Source organism: Gavia stellata, chromosome 2 (assembly GCF_030936135.1).
Source record: "Gavia stellata isolate bGavSte3 chromosome 2, bGavSte3.hap2, whole genome shotgun sequence".
Lineage (NCBI taxonomy): Eukaryota > Metazoa > Chordata > Aves > Gaviiformes > Gaviidae > Gavia > Gavia stellata.
In genome coordinates this window covers 107945737-107958345 of record NC_082595.1, presented here as the reverse complement: position 1 = coordinate 107958345, position 12609 = coordinate 107945737, and positions in this window count along the sequence as shown.

Genomic DNA, 12609 nt, shown 5'->3' with positions numbered 1-12609 from the left:
CTGTTTTGCATCATTAACACTCCTTCTCTGCTTTCTTCTCTTCTCCCACTTCTGCATAAAGCAATGGAAGTAAAGAAGCAAACCCAAGCTGCCAAACTAAAATCAAATTAAGGCTTTTATTTGTTTTGTTGACAAATTTTGAATGGAACACAAGGGGTTTTTTTATTTTATTCATTGACTTTAAACCACCAATTTTTATTTTAGGGCATGTATAACCTTTCACCTACCCTCTTCAAACAGTACTTTTCCCAATGTAAACATATTCCAGAAACTTATACAGAAGATAACAAAGGAAGTATATGCTAAACCATTGTATTTTTATGTAGTGATATACACCATTCTTTGTGCAGACACTTATGACAACCCAAGTTTTCCACAAATTGATTCCTGGATGGTGAAAAACTGCTTATTTTGGCAAAAGTTGAAAGGTAGCCCTTGTGATTTTTGTACAGGATTGTAACACAGAGGAGTAAGGAAGAGTTTGTAAGCACTACTGCTTCTGAAGCATGGAAATTACACAAAACCAGTAATTTCAAAGCAAGAATGGATTCACTTTTTGTGCAGATGTGGCTGTGCAACTCTGGCCCTATGATGGAGGAGACTTTCCTCCCTCACCCAGCAATGTATCAGAAAACACAAAAATGTCTCCTATTTTTTTGAATTAGACTCCTAACTTAGTGCTTTGATTTTAGGAGTGGTTCCTGTGCAGGTGTCACTATTTCTTATGTCAGGAGATGTTACTCAACATATTGGCTACCACAAGTGACAAAACTCCTTTTTTTTTTTCCTTCTTTTTCTATTGTACAGGGGGTAATGCATTAGTAATGCAAAACTGTCTTTGATTAAAATGAATAAATCTGAAAGAAAATTGAGCTTTTGCATGCACATTTAATATTCTGGAATTTTGTCACATGAGAGAGTTTAATCATTCACTTTAATAACAAGTTGTAGATGTGCTTTGCAGCATCCATCTCTCAGCAAGCAAGCCCCCTTGAAATTTTTTTCACTCCAGTGCTTGAATCTATACATTATTTCCTCAGCCTGATGAGGAGCACAAAATATGATACTGTTCAAGCTCAGTCCAAATGTTAGAATGATTTATGGGAATATTTTTGTCAACTCAGAGGTGTGAAGAATTCTCACCTTCCAACATTTCTGTCCTGGCAGAAGTTCTACTGGACAGAAGCTTATAGCAGCAAAACACGTTCTGCACCAGAGATTCCTTTTTAATATTGGAGACATGTTATCAAAAGATCTCTTTTGCTACTAAAACCTGTGTATCCAGCTAGGAAGGAGCTGGCAGGATGTTTCATTGGTATATGAATAGAGACTTCTCATCTGCAGGTAGACTAACTCAAAGTCAAGTTCTGTTTTCACCACCTTGATCCAGAAGGCAATGAAAGTCTAATGATACTTGTATTCTAGCCATAAATACTTTCAGTAAGTAGAAAAGCCTACTGGTTGGTTGTGACAACAGTGTATATCAGAGCAAGTGAGTTAATATTTGCAAGATCCAGATGAAGATCTGGGAGTAGCTAGTTTGCACACACTATAACTCTTCTGGAAGGGTAAGGATAGTGTTCTTCCTCTTGGTTCAAGACAAAATCTGGGTATTGGAGACAATGGCAGGAAATGAGGCAAACACCTTGTTTCTGAAAGTTTCGTAAATCTGGACACATTTTACTCACAAGCCTTTCCAGATCAAAATCAGGTTTTGAGTCTCCTCCCTGCTGTTTTTTCCAAAGCAGGCACTATTGTTGCAACTTGGTGGTTATCTGGCAGGCTTTCCTGGAATTCTGCGGTTTTGTGACTGTCTGGAGAACTACTGTTGCAGGTTAAAGAGTTTTATTTACCACTTTACATACCCGGAGGAGGAAGCTCAACACTTTAGACTTTCTCCTTCCTCAGGCACCTACACTGAGTGCAGAAATGGTGCTATCTAGTACGCTGTTGTCTCAGCTAACCCTGTTCCTAGGAGAAATTAAAGCAGCCCTTGTTCAAGATACCTATTTATTTTCATTTTATATTAGCCTTTAGCTATAAATAACAGTCACAGGATCGTGTGATTATCTTCAGGATGTGCTAGGAGTAGTTGTGCCTAAAAAGCTTTTTCCAAAGCCCAGTTGAGACAATGGAATGAGTGGGTCTGATTGACACCTTTCGGTGACACAAAAGATGGGACAGGCTTCATTTGCCAAAACATACAACCAAACTTCTCACTTCCATTCACAGTGAATTTTCTGATAAGTCTCCTTAAGCATGGTACTTGACATTGAAAACATAAGAGTACCCTGACCAGGTGTCCTGCAGTCCCAAAGCAGAATTCTCAAAAGACAGACTGATGCTTGGACATCTCTTCATATCATCCTTATCTCAGCCAATTGAGGACAATGTTTGCAGTTAAGGCAATGGAGCTGGAGCATATCAGACAGAGGTCCTGGTGCCACACTTCTTGAGTCTCCCTTGGAAAGGATCCTGGAATAAGCCAGGGCCTGATCCTCAGACTGTGGAGGATTCTTTGCTTCAATTCCTCATCCCTGAAACAGAAATGGTGTTTTCTCAAATGAATAATCTGCTATGCAACTAAACTACTTAAAGTCTGTGAGAATTTCAGGTGGGATTCATCTCACCTCACATTAAAGGCCTGTGGAGTTACTCCTTTTTATATTTGAAAGAGAAACAGAGAGACAGAGAATGAAAAAGTGAGAGAGAAATAAGTAAATTTTACCTGCTTTGGGTAATATGTTGAATTACACCCCTCAAATAGCTATTTCCTTCACCTCTAATAAAGGGAGCACCAGCTCACCAAGATAAATGTAGACATCCACAATGTAAAGGTTCATTTCTGTAGATGCCACATGGAATTAAAAGCTAGGAACTCCCCTTTCTCCCTTTTAGTAATACAAGAAATGTATTATTGCAGAAACCTTAAAGACATTTGAAGTGTGCTACTGTGTGTCCTCTTAGTCTTCTTTTGTTCTAAATAAAAAGAAAACTTTCAATTGTTCTTTCTGGCTCATTGGGTAGAAGGCAAATATGCTGCAGGTGAGTAATGTACCTTCTTTAGATGATGGTAAGTTATTTGTCCAGTTCTAAGCAGCTCAATCTGGAGGTTTTTTGTGGTCAGTGGGGAGGAGGAGAAAATAGTCCAAAACTAGTAGGATGAAGCATAGGCCTGGAGAAGCCTCAGACCATAAAGGGAGTCACAGTGACTAGTTTGAACTAGATGCTTAACAGTTACTCATTTTTCTGTGATAATGTTGGAGGCAGTCAACATGAAGCAATTCTACAGCGGAAAACATGGATATATTAATTGAAAGATGACTGTTAACTACAAAAGTGAGGTTGTAATCAAATGTCACCTTAGGATGCATCACGCATTTCCAGAAAACAGAAGAGCTAATGCTATCTTATGTGATATTGGTGAGAATTCATTCGAAATTCTGTTTATAACTCTGGTTATTTGTCATTAAGTGAGCTGAAATTAAGCTCCAAAGGAAGAAATATTAACATGCTCAGGAAAACAGTCTACAATATCAGAGAAAACCAAAGAGTCCTCTTGATTAGAAAAAGCAAAAGCTGAAGGGGGATATGATTACTCTCTGCAAACATCAGAAGGGTTAAAAAAAATGTAAGAGGTGCTTGAGCTACCAGATATTTTCATCACAAGAACAAGATACATACACTGTATGAATAAATTTAATGATGAAATCAGTTTCTAAGCATTAAAATGGGAAAGATTAGCAGCAACCTTCCAAGTGAATGAAGAAGGACATAAAAAAACTTTACAAATAGAGGGCAAAACATTTATGGAAGTGATTATGTGATAAGCTACCTACAATTCCAGGAAGAGTCCTCAACGACCTAAAAATTCCCTGTGTTCCTAAACAGACAAATGCTGGGTGATTGAAGAGGTAAAAAATGTCAGTCACAATAAATAATGTGCTGGAAGCAGCCATCGTGCTTCTTCCACAGATCGTAGCAGCTGGGTATTCATGAGGAAATCAGCTCACAAATGGGAAAGGAGAGAGGAGGCAGTGGAAGAAAAATAAATGGATAAAGAACCAGGAGGGAAAAGTGAAATGAAAGCAAGCAGTTTGGAGACAAACCATGAGATAAGGGAAAGGCCATCCAAAAATGTAGAAAGTTTGCTGGACAGGCAAAAATCACCAGAAGTATGAATGACCATCCAAGCCTAGAATTTCATAACAGGCATCAGGGATGTTTTAGGGCACTGAGGGCACTCATAGGCTTTAATGGCCCTGACCAGCCTCCCTTGGAGCCTCTCCCATCACCTACCCACAGCCCCAGAAGCCCCATTTTGGCTCACCATGTCTCATCTCAGTGTACCTGTCTCTAGTCTTGTTTTTTGCCCTGCCTCCTGGATGGGCCTTGGACCATCAATAAACATAAGGATGGGTGCTTTTGAAACACAACAACAATCCGGACCATTTTGACATAATATTGACCATAAGTATGTCGAAAACCAAGCTTAAATCTTTGGAGTTCACTTTATTCCAGTAGCTTCACACTAACAGTCATTGCAGATCTAGCTAGACAGATCAGTTGAACAAACCAGTATGAAAGATTTTTGTCCAGCCTTACATGAGTTATTTAATGCCGGTAAGCATTTGTTTTAGATGTACCTGGAAAGTGTCTAAGAAGAATGTGGCATCTAATGAGCTATGGCATGAAAACTTGTATCTTTCACAGGTTGGTATGAACACTTCAGAGATTGGACTTTACTGAAATTATTTTTCCTTGTATGCCCATATTTATTGGCTCTCAATTCGTTGTAGTAGCTCCAGTCTTGGCTTGTCCCGGAAGGGGTGTTGTATTTTAGATAGTAAGTTGGGTTGCAGTTGTTCATTGAATTTGTTCTTGGCCCATTGTAAGGAAATAATAAATTCATCTTGTCAGTTCAATAGCACAGGACTACTTCTGGGTATTCAGTGATTTAGTACCTACTTCCTGGTAACTAAAAAACAGCCATGTAAGTTAATTATGAAGGTCACAAATCATGTCTTCCATTTGGTCAGCATTCAAGCTACAAACAAAGAAGTCCCTACTTTCCTGATATTCAGACAACTGAAGGACATGTTAGTTGTGCATAGGAAAAACAAGAAATATGGGAGTTTCTTGTAGGAAATTTTTTTTGTATACTGATTGTTCTACCTACCTTTGCAACTTGTGCCAAGGTTGCACTCATCAGAATTTGTGGATCAGTGTTAACACATGTAAAAACAGCAAAGTTTTTGTTGGTTTTTAACTTTTGATGTGTCTCAGAGTTTACAGCACTCACCAAAATCAGGTATTTACCACTTCTCTGTCTTGACAAATCTTCATGGAGGTCAGACCAATTATTTCATGCATCACCACTAAACAGCACCTTGCTGCTGTGCGACTAAGAACGTTACAGCTCGTCCTCTGAGAGGCTGATGTTTAGCTAAATGATGAAAGTGCCACACATAGCAGGAGGTCTGGGATCAGCTCCCTGGAGCCTGTTTCCTACAGTCTCAGTCTGCAGACTCCCTCTGCGAGCTGGCTGCTACGGATGGGTTGTTGTACAAAAGTAGCACTGGGAGCTATATTAGCGAGGGAAATTGAAGTTAACACATCTTTTCATTGAGGAATATTCCCTAGCCACCCTCTTTGACTCTTCATGCATGGATTGCAATTATTGCGGCAAACAGCATTATGCAGCTCACTTAAGATTTCTGTACCATTTGTGTACTCTGCAAGATTTAGTGGAGAGAGGAGTACTTAACCTTCTCAACAGGAGGGCACAATGAAGTGGAAGAGATAGGAACAGGCCCTCTTGCTGAAACAGAAAGCATGCCAATTTTCCTGTAGTCATCACTCCGGTGATGTGGCCTTTCCTTACAGCAAATGGAGCGCACAGGACCTTTGCAGGAACAGCACAGCACTGTACTGAGCAAAATTGTAACCGTAAAAGACCAGTGGGGGCAAAAGAAAAGAGGATTTATAAAGCTGAAGTCTTCAGCAAACAGGGAGATGGAAATCACACACACCATTTACAGATAATGGAATAGACACCTTAGAAACACAGAAAACTGGTAAAAAACTTGATGTGAGGAACAAAAGTTCCTGTGCCACAAGACAGGGATTGTAATGCATATTGTCACAGTCAAAGCAAACAGATGAATACACTTACTGTTGCACTTATATCCCCTAACATCATAGCTCTCTAGAGTCACTATTTCTCAAAAGCACTTTTTTTTTTGCCAGTTTTCCTCACAGGGAAACAAATCCCCACCCACTTGCAAACTGGTTGATCATGACAATTATAAAAGTGGCACATGTGACCTGTGCACAAGCCCAGAAAAATCTCTTGCATATGTCTAGAAAATGCTTTCTACAATGTGGCACTTGGAAGTAGAAATTAAGCAAGGGGGAAAAAAAGCCACTATGTAAATCAAACTGTCAGGGAAGAAAAGAATTGGTAGAGAAAATTAATATTATTTGCTAGGAAGGGTGAAAGTAATAAGAGAAAACAGCATGTTACAGAATCTGTGCAGATTCACAGATAATCAGGACTTTCACCTAGAGCTGAAAGTTCACTTAAATTTTATGTGATAGATGAACATAGAAGGGGTTGCTAGAAACTGTTTTGAAGACTCCTTTGGGCATAATGTGATCTTCAGGTAAAAGGTAATTCGGAAGAATACATAATTTCCTTGACACTGGAAAACAACCCTCCAAAGTCCATGCTGCCAATGACCCCCTAGCTAGCACAGCTAAGAAATCCTGTAAACAACATTGAAAAATAATTATTTTTAGGTGCATCTTTCCAGTTTTCTTTTTTAACAGCATCCCCACTACTGAGCTTCTACCAAAGCCTTTGCTTTGGTAGAATAGAGCTTTCTGTTTCCATTTAAATCTTGTCTTATGTTTTGGGAAATTTTTGTTTTGATTAACATGAATGTAACAAGAACACATTGGAGGAAACAAAATTAAATCAAGTGATGTTATAGAGTGTCTGCAACCCAAGAGAAACTTGGAGATAGCTCAGATTGACATGCATTTGCATTTGCTGATGCCAGTAAGGAAAGCTTTATCATGAAAGGTCAATGAGGAACAAAAGACTTCTCAATTTCCCTGACAAGTGCTGTTTCTTAGTGGTCTTCTGGCAAGATGCAAACAGTAGAGTGAACACAAGGGAATAAAGATGTATTCCCAGCTCCAGACTGGATTTTGAAGCCTAGAGACTGTCCTCAGTAAGGAAAGACAACTGAGATGATATGTTGCCATGTCTGAAGTCATCTCCCAGTGCTTTTTCAGAAGCTTAATACCAGCTTGCCTTTAGAGCAAGACTTAAGTAAGGGACTTCAGACTGTCAGAAACAGCATCTCTGTAAGAGCCACCTCAAGTGCCTAGATATGACTAAGGACAGAGGACTGATGGGGAGCAAGAAAAACACTGAAATTAACACAAGAAAGGACAACAGAAAAACATGATTTATCATTAACAACTGTTGCAAGTAGCATCTGAGACTTAAAGCATTCATTTCATTTGTACTATTTCTTATTGTTTTCTCAGGATAATAGATAGAACTATAAGGTGGATGTAAAGCATCCACTTTCCCTGCAGTAGTTCCTTTTTCATCACAAGAGCAGTACAAACTAGCCCTTGTGTAAGGGAGAACAAACCCCATTATCTCTTGCAAACAGCTTTCCTGCAACTTTGGGATACACCTCAACCAAAAGCTCCTCCTTCTGCATTTTATTCCTTCTTTGCAATGCTCATGCAGTAAAAGCAGGAAATGAAACAGTGAAGTCTTTAAGCCCACCATGCTGCTCTTCGAGAAGGTGCACTTTAGCCAAACACAGCTTAACTGGATGTAATTCTCTGGCCTACTTTATTTAGAGGGGAGAACAAAATGACTGAGTAATTCCTTCTAGTCTTAACCTCTATCACTTCTTTGTGCACTGGAAAGAGGAAAAGCATTGTAAAGTAATCAAGCAAGGTCTTCCATAGAGAAGAAAATAATTTCAAATGGAAAAATAAAACAGTTACTTCAGCAAAAGACCCTGTAATAACGAAGTAAACTAAACCATCATCTATCTATTAAGCTGTGGTTGCTATTTGTCCATTGTGTTTCCTCCCTCTTCTGATGGACATCTTAGTGTTGCCTGTAATAAATTTTTAGTGGTGCATTAGCAACCTTATTTTCCTGACGTTTCTAAGAAATCAGGTAAGAGGCTGGTGGAGGTAATACAGATTCATTCAAGACAATCTTACTGTTGCTCTCCAAAGAGTCAGAAAACACACTTACTGTCATTTCCCTCTTCGAGGTGAAGGAGGCTATTTAAGGACTGCATGGACAAACTGCATTTACTTGGCTGAGGTTTCAGCTTGAGGTGAGGTAGGTGTCTGCTGACTCAAAGCGTTAAAGTTAATGCTTAATGAAAAAACTCTTCTACCGTGACACCACAGAAATGGGGTAAATGTCAATGTTCTCAAAAAAAATTATTCAGCTCAAAGTTCAGGAGATCTAAGAAATATTTCTGTCACAGTGTTCAGGCAAGCTGCACCTTAGCCTACCTTTCTGGTCTCTGTAGCTATGTCCACAATAAGAGCATACACCAAGAAGCATCTTAAAGATTGACATGCACCCAAGTCATGCTCCATAAATCCACATCGTTGGCTGAGGGATCCTCATAGCTCAGACTTCAATGAGCTGAACTCAGAGTTTTAAATAACACCAGCTTCTTCAGCAGACCACATCAGTTCTCTTCTAGGAGGCATCCTGAAGCTGGTTTGAGCCTGTGTCAGCCACCAAACATGACCAAAAGGGCACTGAGTGCCAGGTCCTTGCATTCACCTAGCCTATTTAGCCTATTTTAGGTATCTTCCTTTAAGATGAAATCAATTGCTCTTGGAATTTTCTATTTCTCTCTTCTGACTTAAAAGGGAAGCATTGCTGGTTAGACCAGATGCAGAAATGTGTAGCATATATCCGGTCAGGTGAATGCCACTCCTAATGATGTTTGAAGGTATTCTGTAAGAAGACTAGTAAATGCAGCTTCTTTCTCACTCTTCAGGTAAGGATACTGCTCAAACTACCCCTTTATCTCTTACTTTGATTTGTCTGGAAGCTTAAAAGTCTGCCATAACTTTTCACATTTATCTCCATAAAAGCTGTGATACCTCACCATCACCATATTTTTCCATCAGGTGGAAAGGCAGGATGAAAAACCCAATGGCTATTTAAAAGACAAATACCCATATTTAGTTAATAGATCCAGGTATGCAACAGTATTTATCAAAGAAGACCCTCACTTCTTCCATTGTATTTATAACTATCATGACTGGGTTGAAGCTAATAGGGAGACACAAGGGAATTTTCTAGACATTAAAGACCAGCAGCTCACAATGTGTGTATTTTTGATTGCCCTATGCAGCAGCTGGATTGACATGCAAAGACTGCTGGCCTTTGAAATGAGATGTTGCAGGTGGCTGTTCCCCATCACCTGGCAAGCTTGTGTGAGAAACAAGACAATCAGGAAAAAAGATGGGAATGACAGAGATAGCCATTGACATGGAAGTTGCTTCAGCTGGGAAATCTATCAGGCCAAAATGCAGGACCTACTGACTTTCTCCTATGCACAAAGTTTCCACTGTGATGTAAGGCTGCAGGATCAAGACCTTGTTTTCATGACTTAACAGGATAAACATTTTGTACACTCCACAGGTGGTATGATCAAGGGCCCACAGCCATCTGTAGAAGTTTTTCCATTTAATAGGGAACTTCATTCATACACAAATTACCTAAAAGAGTGAGAATACTCTCTTTTCCTCTGGATAAATGAAGTTGTTTCTGTTTTTAGCTGTGTATACAGAGGACAGCATTTATGGATCACTGTCAGTGCCTAATACTTCCCGTGATTTAATTTCACTTTTTTCTTTGAGACAGCCGCCCAGCGCGCAGCGGAGCTGGCAGAGAGGGGAGTCTGCATGCTGCAAACGTGCCTTTTCCTTGTCCCATGAATTTCTTACCAGGTTTGGATGAGCTACAAGGAGTTTAAAACTGCCATTTTCAGTGCTGGGGGTAGAGCAGCATCTTGTCCCAGTCACAAAGATCAATCCAAGCTTTTGGAGAGGAAAGCTGAAACTGTTCTCCCTGCCACCGCTGCTCAGACTCAGGGTATGGCTGTTTACCCCTCTTCCCTTGGAGAGGATGGAGGAGAATAGCTAAAAGACCTGCCATTTCCTGAAGCGGTCTCCAAACCCAAACATGATGCTGGGCAAAGCCCATCTCAGCAGGCAAAAAGTGAGGCAGTGAGTCAGGCCAAAATAGGTTTTCCTAAAAAATCCAGTGAGTAAAGTAACCCAACTCCACCCTCTGGGTAAAGCATCTTCTTCCTCCTGGCAGCTAGTGCTGTCAGTCCTTTTTTGCTTGAAGTTAGTAATATCCGAAGTTAAATGTTGGCAGATTAAGCCTCCTTAATGGTGAGAAGTGTTGCATTTACTTAGGAAGATAAATATTGGAGTATATAAGTGCTGGGATACAATGTCTTCAGAGTCCCTAATCACATGTAAATCACCTGTACATGTATGGGACCATTCATTTGTGGCTGCTGGACATCAGTTCACCTCACCGGGAAAATAGCTAAATTGCTCTTTCTGGTCAAAGAAAGAGGGGAAAAGAAAAGGAGGGGAGGAGGAAAGCTAGGCATTGGGCAGCCTGCTAAGAAGACAATGTGAGGTTTGCTAAATGTAATTCTTAAGGACTGTGTATTCCACTTACGCTGGTACATCAGCTTTCTGGCACATACGTGCTGGAGCACAGCTTTTGTTTGTACTCTCAGGTAACAGATCCTTGCTTCATCCACTGCCCAAGCCATGTGAATTACAGCAGAGCAAGCAAGAGTCCATTTGGCAAAACTTTGAAATTCTTTGGTGAAAAGCCTGGTCCTGAGTCAAGTTTCAAGAGTTTGTATGCTTAAATCTAAACTACTGACCAAAAGCTTGCGTTATAATCAGTGAAGGGAAATGAGAATCTCTAAAACATTCAGCATCTTTTCCTAAGACAGCTTTTTAAGAGAGTTGAGACTAAGCATTTTCTTGAGATGCCCATAATTTCATATTAACTACAAAGGCAGTATAACATGGCCAACTTAGACATGCACAAATACTCCTTCAATATAGATTGAGTGTCTGTGTGTGTGTGTTTATGTACCTGCGTGCAATTTAAAATATAAAGTAATAATCTCAGAGAAAGTCCTGCTCGAATGAACTTGACTTGACACATTTTAAAATTGAACCATTTGTTAAAAGGCACTTTCCCCAATAAGATTTCAACAAGGAGCCTTTTCTGCACCCCTGGAAGGACTTAATATAAGGATTGCACATATGTCATGTGGGATTCACTAGAGAAAACATTATGTAATGAATAACGCAAGATATTCATGGCTGAGCTATGGGTAAAAAACAATGAACTTTACTCGTGATTTTGTTATTTTTTAATCACTTCCTGTGCAAATGAAGGGGCTCACAAGTCCTTACAATCAAACATTGCCGTCTGTCTTATCCTGTGGTACAGCTGGGATGAGCAATAGCTTTTTAACAAAGCTCTGCTTCCTCTTTTTGAGCTGTTCAAATGAAATACAGTCGCTACAAAGAAAAAATATGTATATGTTTATTTTAGCTTTGCCACTTGCAAGTTTGATTCTGTGGTAGACTGGTATGTTCTTCTTCCTAAATAATTTGGTTTCCATTCCAAATCCACAGACCCATTTTCAAGGAGAAAAAGGTGAGATCATTTTAAACTCTGTCTGGACAATGGTCTAATTGCACCTTTATACTAGAAAACTGGACAGTGACAGGGCTTTTATCTTCCCTAAGATTACAACAGCAGTGTCAAGCAGACTTAATTGGGAGTTACCATGAACAGGGCACCATTATTAAAAGATGCCTGGTGTCAGCCACCCTGTTTGGCAGGCTAAATTTTGCCAAATACGTAAATTGGCCTCAGAACTAGAGAAAAGGCCATGCCACTGCTTGGTACACCAGTATAGATGTACCCTAAAAAAACCTGAGCTCTTGAAATCTCATCGCACATGAGCAATTTTCCAACAGTAGTCTCACCAGGACAGCAGCCCAATGTAGCATCACCTCCCAGCAGCATCTATAGATTATGCCGATTTTTATACTCGAGGACTGACACAGCATTTCTTTGCTGTATCCTACCACTACTACTTCATGACCAATTCGTCTACTACTGCAATATCATCCCTTTTTTAATAGATACAATTTTTCATGAAATAAAGGCTCCTGCCATGCAATTTTGGCCTATCTTCTGAATACTGGATGAACAGAGTAAGTAACTCAGTATCAGATCAATAGAATATTTTATCCACAAAACTTGTAAGAGTCAAGACAAATTTTGACAAGCAATGTGAATCTCAAGAACAAGTGATCATCCGACAGTAATCTAAGTGAAATTTATTTTACTCTTTTATTCATGAGAAAGTTTACAAACTGAGTTGTTTAAAATCATTTAAGAAATTTGGTCTCTGACTTATTTTCATTGTCTGAGCTAAGGAAAATGGAAAAATAAATAAATAAAATTGAAAAAAGATCCTA